At 39.8% G+C, this 14,241-nt stretch overlaps 1 long non-coding RNA gene across 1 annotated transcript; it reads left to right on the top strand.

The window, feature by feature from the left end:
* The first annotated feature begins 678 nt into the window (after window positions 1-678).
* Window positions 679-14,027, top strand: LOC308474964. Its single transcript, XR_013985063.1, has 5 exons — window positions 679-814; window positions 5,645-5,769; window positions 10,929-11,005; window positions 11,945-12,104; window positions 13,719-14,027. It is a non-coding gene; the product is annotated as an uncharacterized lncRNA (long non-coding RNA).
* Window positions 14,028-14,241: the final 214 nt, after the last annotated feature.

Below are 14,241 nucleotides of genomic sequence, written 5' to 3'. Positions count from 1 at the left end.
TGTTCCTTTGAAACTTGATGTGGAAAGTTGGAGGGTGGAATGTGTTATTTGGGATTTTATAACGCATTTAAAATAAATCACCACCAAGCATCATCATCATATCTTTCCACAGTTGGCAGAGGGGCAAGCTGAGAAAAGAAATGAGGATAGCAAATTATGGCAATGATACGAAGTCCAACCCTGTCACAAAGGGCTGTCCACCTCTCAACTTGTGGAGCCTACATATTTCAGTTCCACTACAACATGAAGACTTCGCCACATGTACGACAAAAGCGTGCACTGAAGTCAGCCTGGGTAGCCTTATGGCACCTTACCATGAGTATTTGCAAAGCTACTTGTGCTGTGCCACTGCAATACCCTATTTGGGGTCAACCTCACTGCAGCCTCCTATGTCAGTCCACACATATTTGCATTTCCCTTAACTGAACTGTCTTTGCTGATGATGGAAGTGGAGTGATGAAAATCAAGGCTAAGGCAATGTGCACATTACTATTTACTCTGCTTCCAGTGCACTCCCACCACTGGTGTTTGAAGCCATGCCCAAATGGGGGGGGGGGGCAACCTGCTGCTTGTCTCAGGAAGAAAGATTCCATTGGTCACATAGGGAAGAAACTAGACCGGCTATTTGCTCACTGGTAGCTCAATCAGTCAGGATAGGCTGCAGTTGGGTGAGGGTGTGGCTGATAAAATGCTGTAGGCCTTGACTCTTCCTGATGGCTTATAAACCACCTTAAGGAAAATCATGAAAAGGGGGATGAAGGATAAAGTAACTGGTAAGGTGTGGTAGGCTGGGCAATCTGCTCCTTGACCCATGGTAAGCATGCACAATTTAAAAAGTTATAAACTTTTCCTTTCCTTAAAAATAAAAAATCAAACTTCTAAACTGTCCAGCACAAAAGTCTCGGCCTATTTGCCTGTAATTTGAAAGACTTTAGTTAACCACCATGAAAGGTTTAGTTCACCTGTAAATTCCACCCACTTATTTAATAAGGGGGGGAATATAGTAGCTTTTTATTTCTTAGAAGTGACTGGGAAAGAAACTAATTTGGTTAGACCTCAGGGTGAATTAGCTACCCTGCAACATGCAGCAGACTTCCATACCCATAAACCATATGTTTGAGCACATGAAACGGGGCACACCCACAACTTGTACTCATAGGAGCCAACTCCTAGGGGCTGAGATCCCTTCGACCCCCCCCCCCCCAATAAAATATTTGAGGGAGCCGGGAGGGCAAAATTGCCATTCAAATGATGTGTGTTCCACGTTTTAGGATCGATTATGTGGGGCAGGGCTTACCTGCCCCCACCCCATATTTTATTCAAGTTGGCACCCTTGCCCATTCTGCATGTCTGGCTGGGTGAGTGTGTAAACTAAGTTCTCTGTTCTGGTGATCAGTGATTTCAAATCTATGCAATACTGTAATAAAAGTGAATGTTTACTATGATTATTTTTTTCCGTCTTCCTTTTCTCATGCAAGATATTCACGTCAGTTTAGAAACTTACAATTATCATGTAACATAATTATAAAACATTGGAAAGGGTCCTTATTCATTCTAAAATATTGATAGGCTGCTTTTCTTTAAAAGCAATATTGAAGTTGTTGCTGTTGTTTGTTTTTATACACATTGTTTTTAATAAAAGCAGCAGGAACAATAAATAATTAAGATCTAATGAAATTGTACATCATAAGCAGAAAACAATAGCATTAAAATTTTTAAATGACAACAGTAAAATAATAAAATTATATACAGAAAGCTGTTGTACACTGGGTGAGACTCCTTGGGTCTTGGGCAGTCTTTCTCATCATTATGATCTGATTATTTAACAAATTCAGAGATTGAACCTTGGATCTTCAGCTTGCAAAGTATATGCTTTTCCATTGAGCTATAGTTCTTCCCAGAAACTGCTTTAGGACATTAAAATCACTATAGCACAAACATATGGGAGACATGCTGAAGGATTATGAGTGAAGGAATTCATGTATCACTTGTTTTAAATTTGTAGGATCTCCTTAACTTTACTAGTATGTATGATTATTTGAATTTTTAAAAAATAGTTAGATAGCAAGTAGACATTTAGATGAAGTTGGCATGCAATTATTTCAGCCGTTGGCTTAAAAACAGAGCTACAGTACATTGCATTAGGAGCACTGTACAATTCTCATAGTTATTACTTGGTAGGTTGCCTCTTGAGTGGCAAATTAGAACTCATTCAGCTAGAACTGTTGCAGTGATGCCTCTTCAGGGTTTGCAGGCCCAAATACTTGAAGTACATTACATACTTTCCCATATACTCATGCTTTCACATAGTTCAGTATTAGAACAGCATGAAATCATCTGTTATGTGTTCACCTCGGTTCCATCTAACCTTACACATTAATCTTCAGCTATGCTTAGGTTTAATCAGTACCGCTACAGTTTAGATTGCAGTCTTATGCTGCTGCCACAATATAGCAGAAAATGAACAGGTAGCACTTATACAGAGTCTGAGTCTGCACAAAACTGGTTTCGTTTCTGCTCAATACGCACTGCACCTGCAGCCAAAAATAAGGAGGCAAGACACAGATGCTTGGGAAAACCACACTTTGTTTAGCATATCATAACATAAATGTGCAATGAGAACTGGAACCTGTGTAAAACATAGGCTAAGGCTTTCCACTTCCTTTTGGCTTGTAGAATCTGAGCAACCCACATGTGCTCTGAGCATAAGCTGTAGATGTTTCAGCATGCCACCAGCCAGCCCCTACTTGTCTGAGAGAGACACACCTGATTCACTATCCCCATACATGCTAAGAATCTGAGTGTGACGTATGGACCTCAAAGGGGTTCTTATCCCACCCCCAGAGTCCCACAGCTCTCAGGATCCCCCTTTCACCACTACAATACTTGATGGCACTCATCCATGGTTCTCATTTTGGTTTAATTCCCACACAGCCCTGCTTTGGGAAAGGGGGCTAGCCTCATTTTTAGTCTATTTCACTTACCAATCTGATAAAGCAAGCCTTCATGCCTTGCTGTGGGTCTCACAGAAAATAATAATATCATTACTCAAATATGAAGGGTTTACATTGTCAGCCCTCTTTTTATTTATTTTGAACACAGTCTCCTGATATGGAGAGTGCCTTGAGGAGTCATGAATTTGTGTTCAGGATCCCATCTTGTTCTTAGTAAAGATCTTGCAGTTAGGACACTATAATCTCCCATAGTCACTCATCACGCCAACAGATTCAGTGACAAATCACAAATTTGGTTCCATGGTATGCTTGCATCTAGGATGGTGAACCTTAGGTCCCTGGGCTAAATGCAGCATGCCAGGACTCTCAGCCCAGTACCCAGCATTCCCTACAGACTACAACCCAACCCCACCTTCCCCAGGCCATACCCTCCTCAGGGTTGGGAAATTGAATCCAGCTGGTGGGGGAGCAGTCCTTTTTCTCCCCCATCCGCAAGACAATTTAGACAGTTTTATGCACTTGTTAGACATTTAATTCATTCAAAACAAGTCATTTTTAAATCTTTCTACACCAAGTTCAGCATGGACTATCCTATAACTTACCTCTCCCGCACTGCCATCTTTCAAAGCAGCCTACTGAACCATTTTCTAACTATAAGCTATAGAACCCACTGTGGTCCTATAATAAGATTAATCAGTATGTTGTGGAATAAACTGAAATAAAAGTAGAAATCATGAAACAGAAAAAGGCTTCTGTGCCTTTGTAGAACATATGATAAAGCATATCAGAAAGATGAACAATTCCACGTTTGGTTGTTTTATTTGGATTTTAGCTGAAGATCTAAGACTAGAATCATGCCGAGCTGATGCCTCTCTGTTTGCACAATGGTTATTCCTACAGATTTCAAAGGGCTAAATTGTCAAAATAGTCCCGTGGATGTGTGAAATCTAATCATTTTTGTACCGATTACAGCGCTCTTCTATTTGAAATGGATTTTTGAATTCCAGGGGTTGGAATTGCGTCTTTGACTGGCGCTTGATTGTTTGTAGATATTGCAAATGCCTTTGGATCTAGGCAAAGCGGTAATGGCTTCAGGCAGGGTAATGGCCTTGCAGACGGTTTTCCCAGAGAACGATATGTACTGGCCAATAAGTTTTGGTGTAAAATATGCTCTGCTAAATGGTGTTATCAGGAGGTGACAGTAAAGCCTAACTCCTCCAATGAATAGGTGACAATTCTGGTACTTTTGTTTGCATTAGTAATTTAGTAGCAGAATGGGACCACCTGGGAGCCATGAGAAGTCTGCCTTTCACCTTGCTTTTCCCCTGTAAATGGCTTTCTGAAACAATTTTTAAACCTTAATGGAGGGAAACTATTGTAGATATGATTTCAGGGCTTAATCTGAGCCATGGCTTGACAAGGATCTGTTTGAATGCCAGTGCTCAGCCCTGGAATATATAATCAATGAATACCCTGGAATATCATGTGACTACTACTGAACATGTTCAGAGTTCATTCTTTTCACCAATGAGCCACCACAATCAAGCTGCCCTGAGATAGGCTAAGATAGGCTTTTCATGTCAGAGTACATGTTTCTTAAATTAAAATGCAATACTTCTCTTTTTAAAGGTTATAAGTTAGCTACTATATTATTTTAAAGAATGAAATTAAGCAATGCATCTCATTTGCACAAGAGCAATGGTCTTCACATCCTTCTGGCCACAAAATATGACACCCATATGTCTTACCTGCAATGATTTAACATGAATACCCTTACCCTAAGTTTCCAGGATCTACTGTTTCTACTGAGTGAAAATAAATTAGTTTTGAAAGTAAAGCATTGCAATGATGATATGGTGTCATCATATTGAAAATTATTATCAGAGCCACCTTCTTAGTTACGGTTTGACCTTCCCAGTTTAACATTTTCCTTAGTGACTAGCATTTTCCTCAGTGACTAGGCTGTATGTTGTGAGCACAAGCTGTTTTATTTCTTGCCCTCCTGTAATTTATTAATGAAACTGGCAAATGCTCTCTTGAGGCTTCAAGTATGCTGATACTACTCTGGGACTCACATTGCCTATTGATGTGCCGGCTTGCTTGCTAGCTGCTCAAGCTGTACATTTGTGAACAGGTATTGATTACCATTGCACTGCACTTTTGCGAAGGAAACTGGGCCTGTCTAGTTTGCCCGAAACTTCCCACCACCGCTCAAGAGAAAGTGGGAGTATGAAACAATCGACTAAGCATGTTTACTAAGAAGTATGACCTATTAAGGTCAATGGGCCTTCCTTCCCAATAAGTGGTTTTAGAACTGCAGCCTAAATGTCAGTTCTGCAAAGTGCAATGGAAACTTTCATGAAGAAAAGTATGCACTTTATTTTCAACATTTTCCTTTGGTATTTTATAGGGGCAGCCCAAATGCAAAAGGTGTCACAAATACAGAGGGAATTAAAAGGGCAATTACCCATTCTCAACTACATTTCCAGTTGTAGTTGAATAGATGCTTAGCACTCCATCTTCCAAGCCTTCAATTATCACTGGGTCAAGTCAGATTCAGTATTTCCCTGTTTCCAGGTACATAGTCCCAGAACAATCCCAACTACTTAACTCTGGTATCACTTTGCTGCTCCTTACAGTCCTCTGATACAGATGGTGCCAATCCCCCCTGCCTGATTTTCTCATTGCAGGGAATGAAGTGAGCACTGGGAAAAACATGGCTAAATTAGTAAGTTGCTTTGGGGATGTGCGACTATTGGCTTGAGAAAATAAATAATTCAAAGAGAAAGTATATTTTCAACCACTTCAATTTCAGGTAAGTAGCATCCATCTAGATATTATTATAGTTGCAACTAAAAAACCCGAGCATTTTCTATGGTTCATTAATTCTGTTTCACCCCCTGCATATTTGAGATACACTCTATTGCGCAGACTGTGATAATCACCAAGCAAATTCATTTCAACCAGCAGTTTTCGAGAAGACTGTGATCAGTAACTTGGATGTCATTCAGAAAACCTGCCTAAAGTGTAATTGTAAATTTCCCAGTTTGTATGTCTAAATTATCTGCCAATTAATTATCAAAATAATTGCTGGAGCATTAAGATTTTCGCTCTTGGCTTAACTGTATTAAATCTTCCTAAATAACTTCTGCACGTCCCCAGTCTATCAGAAAGGTCATTATAGTCACTTCAGCTTGCAAAAAAACTATACTGTTTGTCTGCTTTCAGATGTCACAGTAAACCATGGTTTATCATGATCGGAAGAAGCCTAGGCAAGCCTTGGGCTCCTGGATTCCCCCCCCCCCTTCAGTGCAGTTTTGCTTCTCTTTTTCTTTTAATTAGCTGTGACTTCTTATAATTAGCTGTATTATCCAAACCTACCTGATTAATTGTGATTAATCTTTTTTATTGTGTATTTTTTTATATAAAAAAAAAAACTTCAAACTTCATGTGGGTTATGAAGATGACTTGTTTGAACTAACCATGATTTCGAGTTTGAGCATAATGTTACAGTGGTTGAAACTGAAAAAGAAAGGTTCCTGTCTCCTTGCAGTCACAATGGAGGAGGAGAGAGGAGAAGGGAGAACACAGTGCCAGAAGTCATTCAACCTCATCCTTTTCATGACATTCCCGGTTTAACCTGACATCTGAATTAAGCCAATATGCCATATTGTCAATTGATTTATTCATAATCCAGTTAATCACCAAAAATCCTGGATGCACTAGTGTAACTTTAATGAAAGTACTTTACTAGGGTGGTGAAACCTCAGCTTATAAAGGAATATTCAAGACTGAGTTGGCTAATGTAAGGATTATGTGCTGTTCTCTTTCAATTGAAATTGTATTATTATAGCAATTAGAGACATAGGTGGTGCTGTGGTTTAAACCACTGAGCCCTGCGGAGACTTCCGGGTCAGCGCCATTGGTAAATGGCGGAGTTCCTCCGACTGGAGGAACGGGCTCCGTGGAAACTGGGCCTTCCCGCCGCGGCGAAGGTGGGGACCCGCTAGAAATCCCAGGCGGAGGAAGCCTGGGAATGGGGGGTTCGGCAGGGCACCAGAAGCGCCCCCTACTCGCGGGGAATCCCATCTAGGGGCTCCGGAGCGAAGTGGGGTGAGAAGCGTGGTGCTACGAACTGACTGCTACTTTCACGGAGTGAAGCCGCACAGCCATTGCCAGAGAGCGCTGACTTTTTCCTGTGGACAGTTGGATTTAAAACAAGTACCCGTGAGTAGAAACGGAAAATTGGATCAAGAAATTGTTTAATTTGGTATCGAAGCGGGAAGGTGCAAACAGGAAGTCCGCCTTCCGCTTTTTTGTATATAGACTAAAGCAAAAATTTTGCAAGCGAAAGCTGGGAGCTGTCAAAAAAGACTAAAGTTCCTTCATTCAGAACTACTGAAACCCCCCTTGGAAGCGGGGGGGGGGGGACTCTGTTTAACCCCTGGCAGGAGAGGGAGTGAAGAAGGATAAGTTTCCACCGTCTCTAACCTGGGAACGGGGTGTCAGAGACAGAAACTGTTGGAGAGGTTCATTGACTGTGAACGTAATACTTTGACAGATAGCTAATGAAGAGAAACAAGTGGATTCTAATGTTGCCTTTTGCATTTTAAAGAAACAAAATATCTGAAAAACATCTGAAATATCTGAAAAAGGAAAGTAACTTTCCTTTGTCTTCAAAAAAAAATAAATGGATGCAAATAGTTTGTCTCCTCTAGAGGGAACTTGCTAAATTGTTGCTGTAGGATATTTGAGACCCAACATCTGTGAGATTAAGACTGTGGGAACAGTCTTTTCTGACCTTGAACAAAGATGAGCTGGGAGGGAGACTGGGTGCTTGCTCTATGCAAGACAAATGCTTTGCTGGAACAGATGCATGAGAAGATGGACTTGATGAATGAGAAAACGGATTTGACTGTTGTGGTTGATAACTGTGGACAAACAGGGAACATTGATACAGAAATCAGTCAGGAACCAACCTATGAATTTGTACTGACTGGGCAAGTGGAGATGACAATGGAGGAGGATGCGGCTGCACCTCAAATAGTACAAATGGAGAGACCCGAGGCCCTACAGGAGCATAAGCCGCTGTTATTGAAGATTGAAATTGGAGTGGGCCAAGGGGAGTCTGGAGATGAGGAGATTCCTAGCTTTGGAGAGATCTTGAAATTTGATTTTAAATACATTTTGGATTATATCGAGGACTTTGGGGAGTGGGACTGTGGGGAATGGGCGAGCTGGATGAAGGGTGATGGAGACAATTTTGGGTTGGAATCCCCCAGAGAACTACTCCTCAATGAGAAAGGAAAGAAACTAAGACAGAGACCAACAAAAGACAAGGAAAAGGGCAAGCACAAACAAGATGAAGAAGAATTGCAGAAGGGACATGGAAGAGACTTAAGGACCTCGGACATAAGGCTTCCAGGTTGATGGACTAGATGGAATAGACAGTAAGGACTGACACGACCCGAGACCAGGAAGAAGAGACGCTGGATGATGATTGAAAGAGAATTTATAATGGAAATTTTGTATTTTAGAATCAGCTTAATGAATATTAGGGAAAATGTGGGAATGAAACTATACGACTCTAGCAGAAATGTTATCAGGAGCTATGTATATTTGAAAACTAAGATTTAAGTCTTAAGGTACATAGGGGTAAGATAAGGTTAAATAAATTAAGATAATTTGAATAACAGAATATGGGGAAAGATGGAAAGGATTTGTTGAGTTAATTATTAGGTTAAATTGTTAAGATAAATTTTATAACAAAAATTGAGAAAGATGGAAAGAATTTGCTGAAATAATTATCAAACTAGAATACAAAAAGGGAGGTGTGAGGAGGTCAATGAAACAAGCAAATGGAAATTATGGATATGTAATTTGGGATTTGTGTTTTTTTTCTCCTTTTTTTCTTCTTCTTTATTTTCTTTTGCTGTATTGTCGTATATTTTGTGCTTTTCTCTTTTTTATTTTTTTATTTTTTTTTGTATTGTGTTGTTTTTTGTTTTTTGTTTTTCTTGTAATCCTGAAATTATCAATAAATATTATTTTTTTAAAAAAATAAACCACTGAGCCCTGCGACAGAGTGAGCTCCCATTGCTCTGTCCCAGCTTCTGCCAACCTAGCAGTTCAAAAGCATACCAGTGCAAGTACGTAAATCGGTACCGCTGTGGCAGGAAGGTAAACGGTGTTTCTTTGCGCTCTGGTTTCCGTTACGGTGTTCCATCGTGCCAGAAGTGGTTTAGTCATGTTGGCCACATGACCCGGAAAGCTGTCTGTGGACAAACACCGGCTCCCTCGGCCTGAAAACGAGATGAGTGCCACACCCATAATCGCCTTTGACTGGACTTAACCGTCTGGGGTCCTTTACCTCTTTTATTATAGCAATTGCATTCAGTTTTTCAGTTGCTTATACTTTCTGAGTTTTCATAAGCATGAATTAATTTCTGAAATTTGTTGCCCTGAGATGTGATAACTATTACCTTAGATGGATTTAAAGGAGATTATAGACAAATTCATGGAGGACACAACTATCAGTAGCTGAGGAACTATGCTGAAGAGAGCCATTTCCTTTATACTCCACTTATGGACTTCCCAGAGGCAACTGGTTGGCTGCTTTGGGGAACATGATGCTGGAAAACTGGATCATTGACATAGCAGGTCTGTTTTTATTTTGCAAAATAGGAATGTTGATGCATCCATACATAGCAAATGTGCAAATCAGCAAAACACCATACACAAATAATCTGGAGTCAATCACAATATGATTACAACTAGTTTGTTCCCTTCCCATTTGCATGCTTACTAGCCATGGTGGTTGTGTTCTACCTCCACTGATAGAGACAGTATGCGTCTTAATGCCAGTTACTGGAAATCTCATGTAGGGAGAGTATTGTTGCACTCAGCTTCTTCTTGTGGGCTTCCCATATGTATCTGGTTGTCCATTGTGAGAACAGAGTGCTAGACTAGATGGACCTTTGACCTAACCCAGCAGGTTATTCCAATGTCTTAGATGCCTCATTATGCAGTAGAAAGGAATATGTGAACAAATTAAAGGTACCAAAACAAACTGTGCGTGCTCAAATAAATAAATTATAGAAATTATCCTAGTTCAACTGAAATTCAAAATGAATGGAACGAAGGGGAGAACAATGAGGAATACAATGCAGGAAACCCTCTCATGTTGACATTTTGTTAGAATTTAGATAATTGTTTGTTTGCCAGGCTGAAAGATACGTTTGAGATGATAGCCTGGGGCATGGATTGGGGGGGTGTAGAATTTGGTGTGAAAACAGTTTTCCTGGCCTCTCTCTCTCCCCCCCCCCACACTTTCACTTCCCACAGCAAAAATATGCAGATGTTGCAAGCCAAGATATATAAAGAAACCACCGCATTCTATTTATGAACTAAAAGACGGAAAGAAGGCAGATATACTCAATGCTTCTTTTGCGTAATTCTCTCTGGCAGGGGAAATCTGGAGCTTCTTTGAAAACGAGTAATTCTCTTTCTCAACTGCACGTCTAAGTTATAAAATGGAATGGTTTTTTGGTTTTTTTAAAAGCACTGTTAATGGTTAGGCTAAAATATTAAAAGCACAAGTAAAGTCCTGCTGGACCTGACCAAAGGCCCATCCTTTTCTCCCAGTGGCCAGCCAGGTGTCTATGGGAAGCCCACAAACAGGACCTATTATTTAGGTCTTCTGCATTTCTTTGAGTTTCAAGTTACAGAAGAAATTCCTCACTGTGTTATGAAGTCTCACTGGATGATCTACCCCGCATCAAAAATTCAGAAGGTGGGGTGTTTACTGAGAAACTGGAAAATATTTTATTCTTTTAAACTGTCAAGAGAATGGTCTTGTTTTGGGTTTGTTTCTGTTTGGAGGACAAAATTATTCCATATATCTGGGATCATTGGTAAAACAACAGATATAAAGCTGGTATTCATTAACATGTTTGAGAAACTAATATTGCACAGGATTCCATCAAGGGACAGACTACGGCTAAGAAGGGAATCTATTATTTGCAACTATCTGGACATCAATGAAAAAAGAGGTATTTTTAAGCAAACTTTCTGCAGTATTTATTCCTATGTCTAGTAGGAGCTGTCTATGCCAACAAAATCCATTAAGGTGAATCCATCAGGATATTCACAGAGGAAGCTTGGTTTATACTGACCTAAATTACAGGGCTTTTATATAATATATACCTCCATAAATTTTATGGAGTAGTGGTATTATCAGTATTTATTAGATTACTACTCTTATTCATGTTTCTTCTTTTGATGCTGTTCCTAGTAACTCAACTAATAGTAGTATTACTAGTACTTGTAGTAGTAGTATCAGCAGAAGCATTATCAGTATGTATTAGGGGTGGGGAACATTTTGGCAGGTATATAGAGTTTTAGATCCACCCCCCCCCCCAGCCATGCATGTATAGTTATTGTAAGCGAGGACATTTGAATGTTATTCTTGTCAAAGCAAGAAGAAAAGGCAGCATATTGCAAAAAGTATCATTGGATTTCATAAGACTGTGTTATGTTGTAATGGGATCATGCACCTTACTCAGTGTAACTATTAATGCAGATTGAAGGGAAAGGTTGCTCACACATGCCATACTGTTCACTCACACATACTTTTTATTATCTCAATAGCATTTTTCCAATTGCTGCATGAGGAACTGCATGCTTAGCACAGGCCCTTTTATGAGCTTGGAGAGCTATATTGTATAAGAATAATTTCCTCTAATATAAGCAGCTATTCTCTTATCACAACAGTGCATGACAATTTTTATTTAAAATGTATTGCTTCATATTTGCCATGTTATGATAGCGCAAACCTGTGTGACCTCTTCACTTCTCTCTCATTTTTCTCATATGATATAGCTTCTGGCTCTTGAAGGAACAGTTTTTTGATAAGAGCATATAAATACGGGCTAAAAAAATTACCAATAATAAATGTGTGTCTCAGACTGGAATATTTATTGTATTTACAGTGCTCTTGACCTTTGAACGTGCAAGATCTGTTTTTGAACGTTCCACATGCCACCATCGGCCTAAGAACAAGCAAGAAAATATAGAAAAAATTAAATCATCTCCTCCACCCTGAGATCTACAGAATGCTTTAACAATTCCAGAGACATGGCCTCTTTTTGGGTAAGAAAATGCTTCAAGTGATTCTATCAAATTAAGACTGCAATCCTAACCAGGAAGTCAGTCCAAATGAATTCAGAGGTGCTTACTCTCGTGTAAGTGGGCTTAGGATTGGAGCCTAACACAGCATCCAAAAACTAATTGAACCAAGTTTTGGGGGTGGGGGTGTCCCTCCACCCAGCTCTCCCAGCCACTAAACTTGTAAGAGTATGGGGTGACTACTGCCCTGAGAAGCCCAGGTTGGAGAGAATTTTAATTGGACCCTAAGTCATACGCAGAGTACCTCCACTGATTTCAGTGGGTCTGCTCTGAGTATTGCAGTGAAATGTATCCCTTTGAAGCATTTTAAACATGTTGGCACGGCAAATGCAGCTGTGAAGCACAATAGTCCTTCCAGGCACCAGAATGCATTCCCTTCAGAATGAAGGTCAGAAAGCCTTTTCAAAAGAAAATATTTCTGTTACATTTTTTCCTACATTCGCAAGTCATGGAACACCTTCAAAACTTCTGCAGAGCAGTCTGGAGATTTCTATACGAAGATGAAGACTGTGAAAGACCAGGGAACTCTGTACAAATTTACCTGGTAGTAAGCTTTATTGAACCTAAGGAGATTACTGAAAATGCCCCGTCATGTATCACCACATAGCTTTAGCCACTGGTGTGACAACAAGCAGGGCACCCCCAGCTGGTAATCAGGTGGGGCAATACTGGAAAAGACACTTTTCTTCAGGTACAGTGCTTGAGTCACAGGTGGTTCAGTGCTTTGTATACTGGGCAGAATAGCTCACAGACAAGACAGTGCAAGATTGGAGGATTGGATTAATATCACTTCCCCTCACTACCCCAGATAATAACAGGGGAAGTAGCATTCTATATATTTTGAGATACTGCTGCTATAAGAAGTGCTAATCTTTCTTAATTGATTTCCCCCTATTTGGGCTTCTATATTTCCATGTTTCTCACAATAAGATTACATTTACAATCTTTAAAATCCCTTTGTTATTTTTCTGAGCCATGCTATTAGACCAGCACGAGCTATGAATTTATGCTGTGTTACCAGCACAAATGATAATTACTTATCGATGTAAAAATTAACAGTTTCCAAGGAAATACTTCTGCACCCTTATTAGTTCACTAATTGCCTACCTAGTTTAGACTTTGTATGGCACTTCATAATATATTCCACCCTCTTTACAACACCCTTCAGCCTAGCTAAGTGCTTGCAAAGCTGTAAAGAGGTCTTGTTATTTTTAATGAGGTCAAGGGCATTTTAAAAAGCACTTTAATGCTATGCAGCAGTGTGCAATAGCTTGGCGTTATGGTGCAGTATTTAACTAACAGGTCTATGAAGGTGGTCTCAGCTATCAAACCAATTAATAAAATCTGATAATATTGTGAAACAACTCAACAGCAGCCAAATGTAAACAAAACAGGTAAATAACACAAAAGAAAAGTAACCTATAATGACACTTTATTTTTGGAGCAGTGATTTTTAGCACACTTCATATGCAGGGCAGCTTAGCATTTCAGAAAAGTGTTTGAAATTAGTCAAATGCTTCAAGCAATTCATGAAAGTATGCATTCTAAATTATAAGTCTCTTTCATTTTCTTTTCTAGGTTTTTCTAGTACTGGCCTTGAGCAAATGGCAGCTATGAAAATGAGGAAACAAACAGTTCAGCTGGTCCCTTGTTTTTCCTCTGTGCTCTTTGCGTCTGGGCAATGTCTTCACTCATGATTTTGACTACCCTGTCTTTATGCAGCAGTTGTATTCAATGCAGTCCTATAAGAGTACACCCACGAAAATTAATCAACCTAAATTAGTCATGCCGATTAAATGAAATGTCTGTTAAATGCAGTGCAGGGTTTTGGATTAGATGGGTCTTGGGGTCCATTCCAACATTACAATTCTTTGAAAGGTGGGCAGGTGGGGAGATAAGTGGAAACCTCCTGCTTCCTTGTGCATGGTCCAATGAAATAGACCAATGAAGAGTACCAAAGTTACCAGGAGAAGCTTTACACTGGTCATTTCTGCCAGCTGTAGGTTGAAGGCTCTTGATCTCACATAGAATCATAGAGTTGGAAGGGACCCCAGGTCATCTAGTCCAACCCCCTGCAATGAAGGAATCTCAACTATAACAT

Source organism: Podarcis pityusensis (assembly GCF_964106645.2).
Source record: "Podarcis pityusensis genome assembly, chromosome: 4".
NCBI classification, from domain to species: Eukaryota; Metazoa; Chordata; class Lepidosauria; order Squamata; family Lacertidae; genus Podarcis; species Podarcis pityusensis.
This window is presented reverse-complemented; position numbering and strand designations above follow the sequence as displayed.